The sequence below is a fragment of the Manis pentadactyla genome, chromosome 2, assembly GCF_030020395.1.
Source record: "Manis pentadactyla isolate mManPen7 chromosome 2, mManPen7.hap1, whole genome shotgun sequence".
NCBI lineage: Eukaryota > Metazoa > Chordata > Mammalia > Pholidota > Manidae > Manis > Manis pentadactyla.
In genome coordinates this window covers 205,616,635-205,629,640 of record NC_080020.1, presented here as the reverse complement: position 1 = coordinate 205,629,640, position 13,006 = coordinate 205,616,635, and the positions used below count along the sequence as shown (strand labels likewise).

Sequence of the window (13,006 nt, the reverse complement as noted above, 5' to 3'; positions counted from 1 at the left end):
TCTAACTCAATCGGTGTGGTAGTTCTACCAGGGGGAGGCAAGCAATGACATCTTGTCATTTCTCTGCAAGGGCTACTGACCTGATCTGGAACAAAACAGAAAAACCCAGTGCCAATGGGCGTTGCCATGAGCAGTAGCAACCTCTATGAGAAACCAGCAGGGAGGGTCAACTTCACAGCTAGCCTGAAGTTGTGATCCCCCCGATCAAGGCAAGCAACAGAGGGACAGTCTAGCCAGCAATTTAACCGGATAATCCAGGGCACAAGGTAGACTGAGTTCCCACATACCCCTGGTGGTCTGAAAGGCTGCACACATGCCCATAGCTACATACCCACTCGTGAGAAACCAGAGAGAGTCCTAGCTACTCACACTTCCCTGGTTGAACATGAGTCCTTAGAGTCGCAAAACACAAAAGAGCTTGCAGGAAAGTAAAAGTCTGCTGTAGACTTGTCAAAACTGTCTAAAATTTGAGTGTGCACTTAATACTCACTGGCAAAGGATATAAGACTGTTTGACTCAAAGTATTAAAGAACAACCTCTAACCCATCATGGGCTGACCACTAAGCTATGCGATCCCAGGGAAACCACCAATGAAACTAGGCTTATGGATAAAAATAAGAACATTTTTTTAAAAAACTAAGCAGAAACATCAGCAATAGAGAAAGGGGTAGAAAAAATTTTGAAGCAATATTGCCCACAAACTTCCAAACTTTGAGGAAAACATTCCTTACACTTGTAAGAAGCTCCAAGTAAACAGAAAGAAATCCACACCTAAGCACATCATAGTCAAACTGTTAAAAACTAGAAACAACAAAAAATTATTGAGAGCAGCAAGAGAAAAAAGGCTCGTTATCTGCCGAGGCACAACAGTGAAAATATAGAGAACATGGTCTCATCCTCTTATCAAATGGGGCTTGTTCCCTCACAGGGGGAGGGGTCATTGCTTATTACTCCAACCATGGGCTCCAGCAAATCAGACCTGGAGAGCATGCCTCTTCAGGAGCAGCTGCGTTCTTCCTCTGTGGGCAAGGAAGGAGAGCAAGTGAGGAAAGGAAGGTCAGTTAGAGGCCAGCAAGAGCCACAAAGCCCTGACAGTAGACTGGACCGTCCTGCTGTGAAGAGGGAAAGAGGAAGAGCAAACGGACACCTATGGGTCCAATCCTCTAGCCTCAGGAATGACACCCCAGGGCTTTCACTGGCCTACAGATCCCTGCTGAGAGTGAAACGTGAAGACTATAGAAGCAATGACTTAATTCTGCTCTATATTCCCATTATTCACACATTTCACTCACACACTGAATTTTCCACCCCTCTTGCGGAGACCATGATCTCTACATCTTCTTGTCATCTTGCAGCCCCAGCCTCTGTGCCTAACATTAATCCTAATAATAATCATGATGGTGATTGTAGCTAACACTCGTGGCATGCTTACTTTATTCCAAGTACTGTGCTAAGGACGTAGTATGCATTGTTTACTTGAATACTCAAAACAATCACTGAATTTGAGAACTTACTCCCTGCATATACATGTGAGGAATCATGGCCACCTAAGAGGTTAATTTGCACAAATTCACACTTTCCTACAAACTGGCAGAGATAAGATTTGAACCCAAAATTTGAAGAATGCTCTTAACCCCACAGTACCTGAACTCCGTGTCCTAGCACAGGGTCCCACGTGCAGTGCATCGCAGCCCTGTGTGCCCTCCAGGGACCTCACTCCTACCACCAGCTCCTTCCCATCCTGCCTCATCCTTTCTTCTCCCTATGGGCCCATTGTAGCCAGCATATGCACAGGCCTCAGTGTCACCTGCTCTGAAAAAAGACCCCCCTTGGGACCTGGTATAGGGGTGAGCCTAGTAAACAAAGTATTCATCATGTAAGTGTAGATTAATGTTAAAACATAAAAATAAATTAAAAAAATAAAGCAGTTCCTGTGTGGTGACCTCCAATGAGCTCTACACAATGGTATAAAGGGCATATAAAAGTGTAGGCAAAGGGTCTGTTTGTGTTTATACAGAGGATCAAAGCCTAATTGGGCTACCCCGAAAATGAACTAAGATACGATATGAAAAAGAACTTCCAACATCAGCACTCTCTGGAAGACTCATGCCAGAAGATGATCATCAAAAAAACCCAACAAAGATCCACGCACTGCTACAGCTGTAGACGCACTCATCCCACCAGTTCCTGGACTTGCCATGGGAATGAGGAAGGAGATATCTAAGCTGGCCTGTGCATACAGTAAAACAACAAATTTGACTGGATCTATGCTGTTGGAACTCAACCAAGAATTAGGAGAAGTGCAAATTGTAGCGCTCCAAAATCTTACAACTACAGACTATTTACTGTTAAAAGAACATATGGGATGTGAACAGCCCCCAGGAATGGGTTGTTTTAATTTATCTGAATTCTCTCAGACTGTTCAAGTTCAGTTGGACAATATCCACCATATCATAGATAAGTTTTCACAAATGCCTAAGGGCCTAACTGGTTTTCTTGGTTTCACTGGAGATGGCTGGTAATTACAGGTATGCTTTGGTTATGTAACTGTACTCCTATTATGTTAATGTGTGTGCACAATTTACTTAGTAGTTCAAAAACTATACATGCTGAAGTTACTCGACAAGAAGATATGTCAAAGAAATAATCAATCTTCCCAGGTTTTCTTCCGCCTGCTACTTCTATAGCTTTTCTTCTTCCTTCCTAATTACAACCCTTAAATAGAATTCATGCCACATATCGAATTTACCGAGTATCATAATTCTTCCAAGTGGTAAAGACACCTCAAGACAAATACTGGGCATAGAAGCCACAGGGCATAAATATGCAAAGAAGTAAAAAGCTAACCTTTTCAAACAATAAGGCTTCTCTCTCACTTACCAACTTAACATTTCCCTGTATGGCCCCGGAAGATGACTGGTTAGCCAGAGACGGGTAAGATTCCTCAAGGGAGGAACAACCTAAGACAGGCACAGTCGCAGGGGGGCCATCAGGTGAGAAATTGGGGATCAACAGAGGTGAGGCTTAGAACCTCCCCCCCCCTGTTCTGAGAGAAATCTTCCGCATACGTGGATGTTTTATTGCCCTTGTCTAGCTTGGATTAACACATAGTCTGCAGGCACACACCTGATCATCTACATTTGCTCTCTTACAACACTAAACTATGTTTTCTACCTTTATCTTGTATCTACCTACCACTTCAGCATTTTATTAAAAATAATAATAATAAAGAGAGAAATGTGGTATCCACATATAAATCAAGTATAAAAACCAAATGAATATTCATATTTGAACTGACTGTTTATAGTTCATAATGCATGAACAAAACCGAAAGCTTCTGTGATGACTGCCCCTGTAATGTTCACCATGTAACTTATTCACTATGTAAGAATTTGTACTCCATGTAAGAACTTGTTCATTAAGCTTCAAAAGATTGGAGACTGATGAAAATTAGGCTTGGGGTGGATTAATGATTGTGCATTGAGCATTGACTCCCCTATACAGAATTTTATTGTTGTTAACAACCATTTGATCAATAAATATGAGAGATGCCCTCACACACACACAAAAAATATATATATATATATACGCACTTCCAATTGTAAAATAAATAAGTAACCGGGATGTAATGTATAGCATAAGGAATATAGTCAAAATATTGTAACAACTTGGTATGGTGATAGCTGGTACCTAGAATTATCATGTATATAAATGTTGAATCACTGTGTTGTACACCTGAAACTAATGTAATACTGTGTGTCAACTACCCTTCAATAAAAAAGAAAAAGAAAAAGAAAAAAGACCCCCCTTGACCATGTATCTCTTTCCATATATCCCCACATCAAGTCCCAATTTTGACGATTTCCTCCTCTTGTGTTCCTGAAAAGCAAACAATGTAACCAGCCCATTACATTGGTTTCAGATCTCAGCTATTGTTGGGAAGCCTTAAAACTTCAGCCCTGAGGTTCTGTGCCCTGCCTGACCAGGATGGAATCTAGTTTTCAGCTGGACAGAAAAGCTGGCCCACATATCCTACCATAGAGCTCTCATCGCCTCACTAAGAACTTGGAGTCGAGAGAAAACAGGATTCTGCAAGAATTCCACATATATTTCTTAATGTAAGAACGAAGGGTTATTTCACTTTCTGGCCCTGAGTGATCACTTTAACCTCCTCCTCTAATGAATTGATATATCATGTGTAATTATATTAAATTAGTATGTTTCATGTTATTAGCTACAGGACCTCTATAAAGAGAAAATCAGACAGTAAATATAAAAAGAACTTTAAAAGTTAGGAGCACACCATGAAAGCAAGTTACAACTTAAAGACATGCATTTAAGAGATTGAAGTGAGTTCTAAATTAATTTGGGGTGATTATTATCATTTTTATTTATGGCTTCCTCCTGATATGCTCTAACAGAAGCATCATAATTTGAAGTTGAATAGTAATTCTTAATCTGAGTCTAGCTTCCTGGCTATGAGAGATTCACTGAACTTTAATCTCAAAGTGGTCAATCCCCAAATGTTTGAAGCCTAAGAATCAGAGCATATGAGAGAGAGAGTGGACTACAGAAAAGGCCATGTGTAACGGCTTCTGTGACCTTCCACCTGGAAATATTACCTGGAAAGTATCATGAAGGGCACATAATTTGCAAGTGCCAGGATCAGAGAAGAGGAGGAGGACAAGTTATAACATGGCCTCATGACACTGACTGTGCCTGAGGGAATGAGCCTCTTCAGGAAAAACACCACCAGCACCAGTGACAAGGATTAAGACTTACTTTAGGGAAAGAAACCTCATTAGCTCAAGCTTCATTAATCTGGAATTTAGGCAATTAGATGAGTCTGGTTTGATGTTTGTCTTGGATTTGCCAGTCCCTTCTTCGGGATCATGCAAATCACAACGGGAACAAAATAGAAAAGGGAATAAGAAGACAGAGCCAGCCTTTCACCTTCAGTGGGCATGTGACTGGAGGTGTTTGTGCCCAGTGATGGATTTTAAATTCCCTCTTACAATGCAGTCAAGTGGAAATGAAAATTCTGAGTGACCCTCATATTCTTAATGATTCTCCATAGACATTGATGAATCTGCCTCGGCACCCTTCTTTGTCGGACTACTTCTCTTCTAACTGGTAATGGGAGCAGTTACTCTTTTTTCTGGAGGCATTTTCTACAAGCTTAGTTTTTATCAGTTCCCCAGAATTACAGAGACTCTGCAGACAAGTAGAAAATGTTAATGCTACTTTGGCATGCGGGGATGGGCAGTGGGCTGGGCTCACGAGCTAATAGATTCACCCTCAGACTCTGGCCTGCTGTCCATGGGATTCAATGTGTGCCTCAGCAAAATGATTGTGGATCCTCAGCCACTAACTCCAGAGCTGCCACATCTACAAACATCAAGGTTCTGTTGTAGTTCAAAGCATTGGTTCCAATCCCAGTTATTATATCTTAATTTGTTGTGAGATTGAAAGTAATTTACTAATAAAAATAAAGTACCAACAAATGCAAATAATGTTACTTAAAAAAATGAGTGAGAGTGGTTAAGATTTTCCTGATAACATAATTTTCTCACTTGAATTGTGATATGCTTTTTTTGAGTGACAGGAAAAAAAAGCAGTTCCTTCCAAATTCAATTGCGTGAGACCCACAGCCTGTCTTAATTAAGACCAGACATTCAACAGCAAGTGACCATTACTGACATCTCATTAACAGTTGAGTACTTCAGTATATTAGCTTGAATATCCTGGGAGGTCTTGGAAGTTTCATGGAAATGTCAAATATGTGCATGTTGTCTACCATATGTGCCAGAGCGAATAAGAACGTCAGAAAGGCTGCTGAAGAAAGAGTACCAGCTATTTCCAAGGGCTCCAAGAAGTGCCTATTTATTTATCCAAAGACACTTGAAATATTAAAAGTCGGTCTCATCTAGTGCCTGAATTGGTTCCTAGATAGCAAATTACTAAGCATACACACACACACTTCCCCGCTCCACTGGGATTATCACAACCCCCAAGCACATCATCTTCATTCATTCAACAGATATTTATCGAGCACCTATGAGATGCCAGCACTGTACCATGCTCTGGGGACCCAGAGGGGAAATGACCAAGACCACGTGCTTCCACATCTCAGAACCTTGTCCAGAATCTTTGCATCTCACTTCCCCAGTATTGTGTTTCTCTGGATAACCCCTAAACATCCTTCTAGGCCCTGCTCACATAGCACCTCCTTTGTGGAGCCTTTCTGAACCCTCCTCTCCCACATTCCCCAGGAGAATCAGGCATTTCCTTATCGGTGTGCTCACAGAGCTCCATATGCATCTCCATAGCACCAGCGCACAGTGTCAGGGATGTGGAGCGTATCTCTTCAGATACAAAATGAACACTTCTGAATCAGGAAGCATGCTTATTTTTATAACAGTTTTATTTTATAACAATATCTAATGGTGACTAACAATGTTTAGAAACGTAAATGAGATGCTGTATCAATGATAGTCTGGCCCATCTGAATGTATATAAAATCACACTTGGTTTGCTATACTCTCATGTAAGAACACATGAGAATTCCTCAAAAATGCATTTCTGTGTCCCCTGTGACCATGGAAGAAGAATAGTTGATTTGATTGCTTGCATTATCTTAGGCTATGTGTAATAATTGCAAAACTATGGCATCTTCTCAAATGACATCAAGTTGCAGAGGCCAAATAGCTCAAGAAGAAAGTAATTGAGTAAGGACTTAAAATACTGATTTCTGTTTTAGTGATGTCATTGCACTGCATGGGTCTGAATTTTGCCTGAATTTAATTGCTGTGTTCTCTAGTCTGTGATGAAAAGCCTACACGTTCAAACAATCTGGAATATTGCATTTGTGAAAAATGCTTCGGCTGATCGTGCTCCTTAATGACCTCATTTGGGTGTTGGCTCGATGGGTCTGTGTCTCCCTGTGAAGTGGCATCCGCCTGCCAGGGCTCTGGTACAGTACAGGACAATTTGGGACAGGGGTGGAAATGGTGCATGTGGAAGTAGTTTGTTAACCAGAAAATATCTGAGAGGAATGAGGAGATTATCGTCATTATTAGCTGGAGCTTGAGAAGTTCATGGTATCAACGAAGATTGGCAAGCTTTGCCTGTAAAAGGTCAGATAGTAAATTGTTCAGGCTTTGCAGGCCATGTGGTCTCTATCACAACTACTCAGTTCTGCCCTTGTAGCAGGAAAGCAGTCATAGACAAAAAGTAAACAAATGAGTGTAGCTTTGTTCCAAAATAACTTTATTTATGGATACTGAAATTTGAATTTCATAAAATGTTCATGTGTCACAAAATATTTTTCTTCTTTTGATTTTTTGCCAACCATTAAAAATGTAGAAACCATTCATAGCTCACAAGCTGTACAAAAACAGGCAGTGGGCAAGATTTGGCCTGGGGACCACAGGTTGCTGACCTCTGGTATAAACATAGAACATTCATCTACTAAGATGTCTAGTGGATATTGGAGTCCATTAAGGCTATCTGAGCAGTACCAGAATAAATGCTGAGGAAACATTCAAATTGAATTAGTGGCATTAGAGAGCCACACTAGCTCTTGGATATTTCATTTTTTTCTTTGGAAATAATCGTGCTCCTCACACGCCTTGTTTCTTTGACCTGAGGTTATTGGGCTCTCCATCCAGGGATGGAGGCCTGGTCAATATGCACCAGCCCCTGGGCTCAGGCGAACAGGTATATGAGCCCAGGGTAGAAAATCCCAGCTCTCTGAAAAGTCACATTCGATCACGCAGCATTACCCTAATACAGCTCTTTACAGCAAGGCTTCAAGCTTTGTCTGGCAAAGAGAAGCAATATTAGGAGACTACCCACCTTGGATTGCAGTTCCCAGACAGAAAGGATTGGAGCAACAACTGTCCATTCTGTTAGTCCCCACCTGCTGTTCTCAGCTCTGTGCAAGCCAAGGCCATCTTTGTTTATGCAGATGTGGGGACTATTTCTACCAAGGGAGAGGTGAGGGAGAAGAAAAAGCAGAACTTTAAAGCCCTGGAAACCATAGCTTTGAATCTTCTTATCTGGAGTTACTTTCCTACCAGATTACTTTATATAGGTTCTCCCCTGTTCTTATCTCAAGGCAGTGAGTGTTCTGTGCTACAGTGAGGTGCTGGGCAGTTTTCTGTTTCAAACCTACCTCCTCCAAGAAGCCTTCATTGATTTCCTACCCAGAACTGGGAAATACAAATCTCTCCTTCCTTTGAATTCCTGCAACACTTTATCTGTATCTACCTCAAGGCTAGTGATACATATCTTGATCTTATATTTACCTTCAGACGCACTTGTTGGAAGAGGCAAGGTCTCTGAATCCTCCCTGAGCAGCCCCTATTTCTTAGGGTGTCTTACTCAAAGTAGACACTAAACAGACAGTTACCAATGGAATAAAGGAAAAAATCCAGTAACTTGACGGACTGGTTCATCCATAGCCCCACTGTCCAATAAAACTTTCTGCTACGATGGAAGTGTTCTTTATCTATGCAGTCCACAACAGCAGCCACTAGCCGCTGGTGGCTACTGAGCACCAGAATTATGGCCACTGTTACTCAGGAACTGAACTTTCAATTTTATTTAATCTAAATTACTGAAATTTAAATGGCCACATGTGATTAATGGTTACGTTATTGAATAACACAGGTCTATAAGACAATAAATGACTAATTTCTTTCTGTGAGTGGATTGTTGATTTAGGTGGTGATCAGACCACACCGATATTGTGTAGAAAAGCCAGCAGGATGATAGGATCCTCTACCATTCAAGCAACATAAAGAGGCCTACCCTGTGGCATTTACAATCTGGGGAGCAGGGTCCAGTAGAGACAGACAATAAACCACGAACAAGATTAAAAGGTTAAATTTGTATTATAATAACAGGAGATACATGCTACGAAAAAGAAAGAGTAAAACAAGGTAAAGCAAGTGCAGAGTGCCTTGCAGGGGCAGGTTAAGTATTAAACAGAGTGGTAAGATAGGGTCCATTAGAAGGTGACATCTGAGCCTGGACCAGAGGGAGGTGAGGGTGGGCAAAGAAAGTGAGAAATATGCCGAACCCTACAGAGCCACATGGCAGGTCTAGATCATGAACTGCATTCCCTCACACAAAGAAAATGAGCCAGCCGGGGCACTGAGTAAGAAGGACAGTTTTTATTGGTTTTTGTTAATAAGCCCTTGACAGATATTTCTAGAACCATCATTTGAAGTTATAAATTAAAACTAGGCGGCAGGCAGGTTTGCTCTGCTTTTTAGTGCAATAAGTTCCTGGAAAACACAACAGTAAAAAAATCAACTTTATTCCCCCACCTCTTTGTCCAGCCTGTTTCCCCACTTTTCCCTCAATGTCAATGCCAAGTATTAGGAAAGCAGAGCGCCAACTGGATTTGCTTGGGGGCTGTGGAAATTGCAGAAGCAGAGTCTTAAGTAAAGATGACGACTGCCAGGAAGTGCAGGAGGAGAGCTGAGGTGCCCTTCTGGTTGGATGAAGGAGGGCAGCAGGGAAATGTCAACAGAGGAGGCACAAGGGCCTGCCAGACCCAAGGACTGGCTAGCAACTTCCACTAAGTGTTGGGATGGAACTGTGTGGCACTCTCAGAGCCAGTGTGACCTGAATCCTGGTGTCCTAAGGCCTAGATGATAGCAAGAGCTGTGCAGTAAATACTAAAGTGAGACCCAGCAAGGGAAGCATCACTGGTGCGGTAAGTATACACCAGGGATATGAGACCCTGGGAACAGCAGCCCCACTGAGATTAGGGTAGAAATCCTTTTCAATCAGAGAGAATAAAGATTTCATTCAAGGGCCAGAGGAAGAGGCTATGAAATATTCCAGGAAAAGACCCAGTAAATGCTTCATAGGATCAATTTGAAATTAAAGAATTGACAGCCCATTTTAATCTCTTATTTTTCAAACCATCATTGTCAAGTATGTTAGCTCCAACATACTTAGGTACACAGAGAGCCTGCCCTCTGGTAATTCTTCAGGAATTATTTCATTGCTCCCCAGGGAACATGATCAGGAAGGAGCTTGGGAGTCAAAGGCAGGAAATGGTCTGACCCATACCAATGCTATTTGGCAAAACCGAAAGCCACAGCTGATTAAGGGGCTGTCTACATCTGCCATTGAGGGTACTGAGGTTATTTTATTTCAGACTGTGGGCTGTGACTCATGAGTGCCCATAGAATCAATTTAATGACTTGCAACAAACTTTTTTTAAAAGATAATTTATTAATTTATTTTTAGATAATTTATTGCTTGATAATTCAGGACTGGTATTTTGTTGACATGGAAAAGAGGAAGAGGATGCCTGTCCTTAATCTACCCCTTTGTGTCACCTCCTTCAGAAAGAGTCCCCAACACACGCACAAATACCCCAACTCTGTTTTATTGTCTTTACACACCATAGCACTTAAAATTAACTGAGATGTTACTGCTTTATTTTCTGTCCCCATACCCATCCTACTTGAAGATCAGCTCTAGTAGCTCAGGGCTTGGGTATTTTGTTCATTGTTAATGTTCCCTGGGCCACCTTGTAGTTGCTCAGTTAACACAAAGACCATTGAGTTACAATTGGCCTGATTGGCAGGTTCCAGCCCACAGCTGTAACTGCTGTTGTTCATCCCAAGGGCTGATGTTCTGCCTTCCTGTTCTGCTAGAACCTGGTGCCACGCTTTTCCCTCAGCCTGCAAGGACTTAACACAGGCCATGAACCTGGTTCACACATCTAAGCTTTACCTTCTTTGTTCAGTGTTTCTCTATCTGCCAGCAGCTTCATTTAAACTCATTTGCACCAACTCTCCTTTAAGAATATTTTTCAATCTATTTTAATACACAGTTTTATGAATTTAAACACACACATGCCACAATCAGAAAATCCAAAAAACACATCATGCTTTGCAGTCACACCCTCCCTCCATCCCTAGCCCTTGGCAACCAGTGATTTGCTCTCCAACATTTTAATTTTGTCTTTTTGAGACCATCATACAACTGGATTCATACAGCCTTTTGAGACTGGCTTCTTTTCCTCAACATTATTCCTTGTGACTAATCCAGGTTGTTGCATGGATCAATAATTCTTCCTTATTATTTCTGAGTGTCATTCCATTTTATGGATGTACCACAGTTTGTTTAGCCAATCACCTGTTGAAGGACACATAGGTAGTTTCCAGTTTTGGGTGATTATGAATAGAGCTACAATAAATATTCATATAAAACTGTTATGTGAATTAATTTTCACTTCTCTAGGATAAATATCTAGGAGTGGGATTTCTGGGTCATACTGTACCATTTTGTACTCCCCACCCAGCAATGTTTGGGAGTTCTAGTAGCTTCACATTTTATCTGGCACTTGTTATTACAGCAGATGTTTGTTGTTTTTTTTAAGTTTAGCCCCTATAATAGGTTTGTAGTGGTATCTCATTTGGGTGCATTTTTTAATGGAAACTAATAAAAAGACTGGAAAAGAGTGCATCACAATAACAATGGTAAACACTGTTTTATGCAAGTATAAATGTACATAAGTATGCACAATCACATACATGGATGTGTTACTATGTCCTAATGCAAAATACATTTCCATACTGTGGGTTATGTTAAAAAATGTTTGAAAGCTACTGTTCATACCAAGGAATGGATTCCTAGGGTTGGCATTTCTGCTTGCTTCAGAGGGAGTTAGAGGAAACCTGGAAACTTTAAATAAACTCAACATTACAGGGAGCAGAAACCAAAATCAGACTTCAAGGGTACCAACTGCAAACAGGGGAAAAGTAACGACATAATCAGTGCTAAGAAGCAGGTTTCCCAGAACTCCTTCTGTGTTCATTCATACTTCTATATGCAAAATACTAGTCAGTAACAAATTATCAGGCCCACTCCCTGCTTTCAATGAATGTACCATCTATGAGAGGAGATGTCATATCAACACAAATATATCTACAGGAAGTATTGAAAAATGAGTGTAAATGTCCTTTTTTCTGGTTAAAAAAAATCTATTTAATGCATTATCCTTCCCTAGAGAGTATATTTCACTGAAAAATGAGGTTGTGCCATGTGTCGGTGGAGATACGGGTACAGGGGAAACCTCACGGGCAGCGATGGGGATATGGGCTGGTTCAGCATCCTGGAGATCGTGCTTTGGTTACATGGGTAGAGACTTTCTGACCTAGCAATTCTAGTCATGGGTGTGGTGTGTATTAAAAACTGTTCACGGGTCCATAGGGAGCGCGTACAAGGATATTCCCTGTAGCATTATTTGGGGACACTTGAATTGGAGGCCATCTGGGTGCCCATTCCTAAGGGAATGGACAGAGAAAATGTGGAGAATGAATGCCATGGAGTAGTAGGCAGCAGTTAGAAACTGTAGGGTGAGACAGGAATGGGACTTTAAAATGCTGTGCTAAGAGATGAAGCAACAGGATGAGTTATGTAGAGCATTTACACAAATTAAAAACACATGTATACAAAACAATACTACTAGTTTTGCTGGAACACATATAAAGAGTACATATTAAGCACTATTGAGAGGGAGAGAAAATTGAGAGAGAGAAGGAGAGAAACAGGTCAGTGAATAGGAATAAATCACAGTTAAAATTTTTAAAAAGAGGCCGGGAGATTTTTCAAGGCTTGTGGAGTGACTCTTAACTCTGATAGGAAGAGATCTCAGTGGCCATTAGGTTTGTGCTGTAATGTTGTATAATTTGTATAATATTGTGTTTTTTGTTCAATATAACATTTATTTAGTTCCTTTAGCCTCTCTACCACCTAGAGAGGGATCTCAATTGGTCCAAAACCAGTTCTAGCAGCTCCCCCTTTCAAAGGCAGTCTTCCGGTCAGCAAGCTTGTCTCGTTCCTGCCTTGGCTGCGTGCTCACTCTGGCTAGTGCTCCCCCTGTTTGTTCTACCCAGTCTGAGAGCAGCAAAAGTTCTGGGGAGTCAGTGAGCAACATTCAGTGTGGTGCACCCCTACCGGAGAAAGGGGTTGT

At 41.2% G+C, this 13,006-nt stretch overlaps 1 protein-coding gene across 1 annotated transcript in view; it reads left to right on the top strand.

Annotated features, from left to right (window-relative positions):
- Positions 1–13,006, top strand: part of LOC118935398 (regulator of microtubule dynamics protein 2) — a 122,055-nt gene that overhangs the window by 107,212 nt on the left and 1,837 nt on the right. The window lies entirely within an intron of this gene.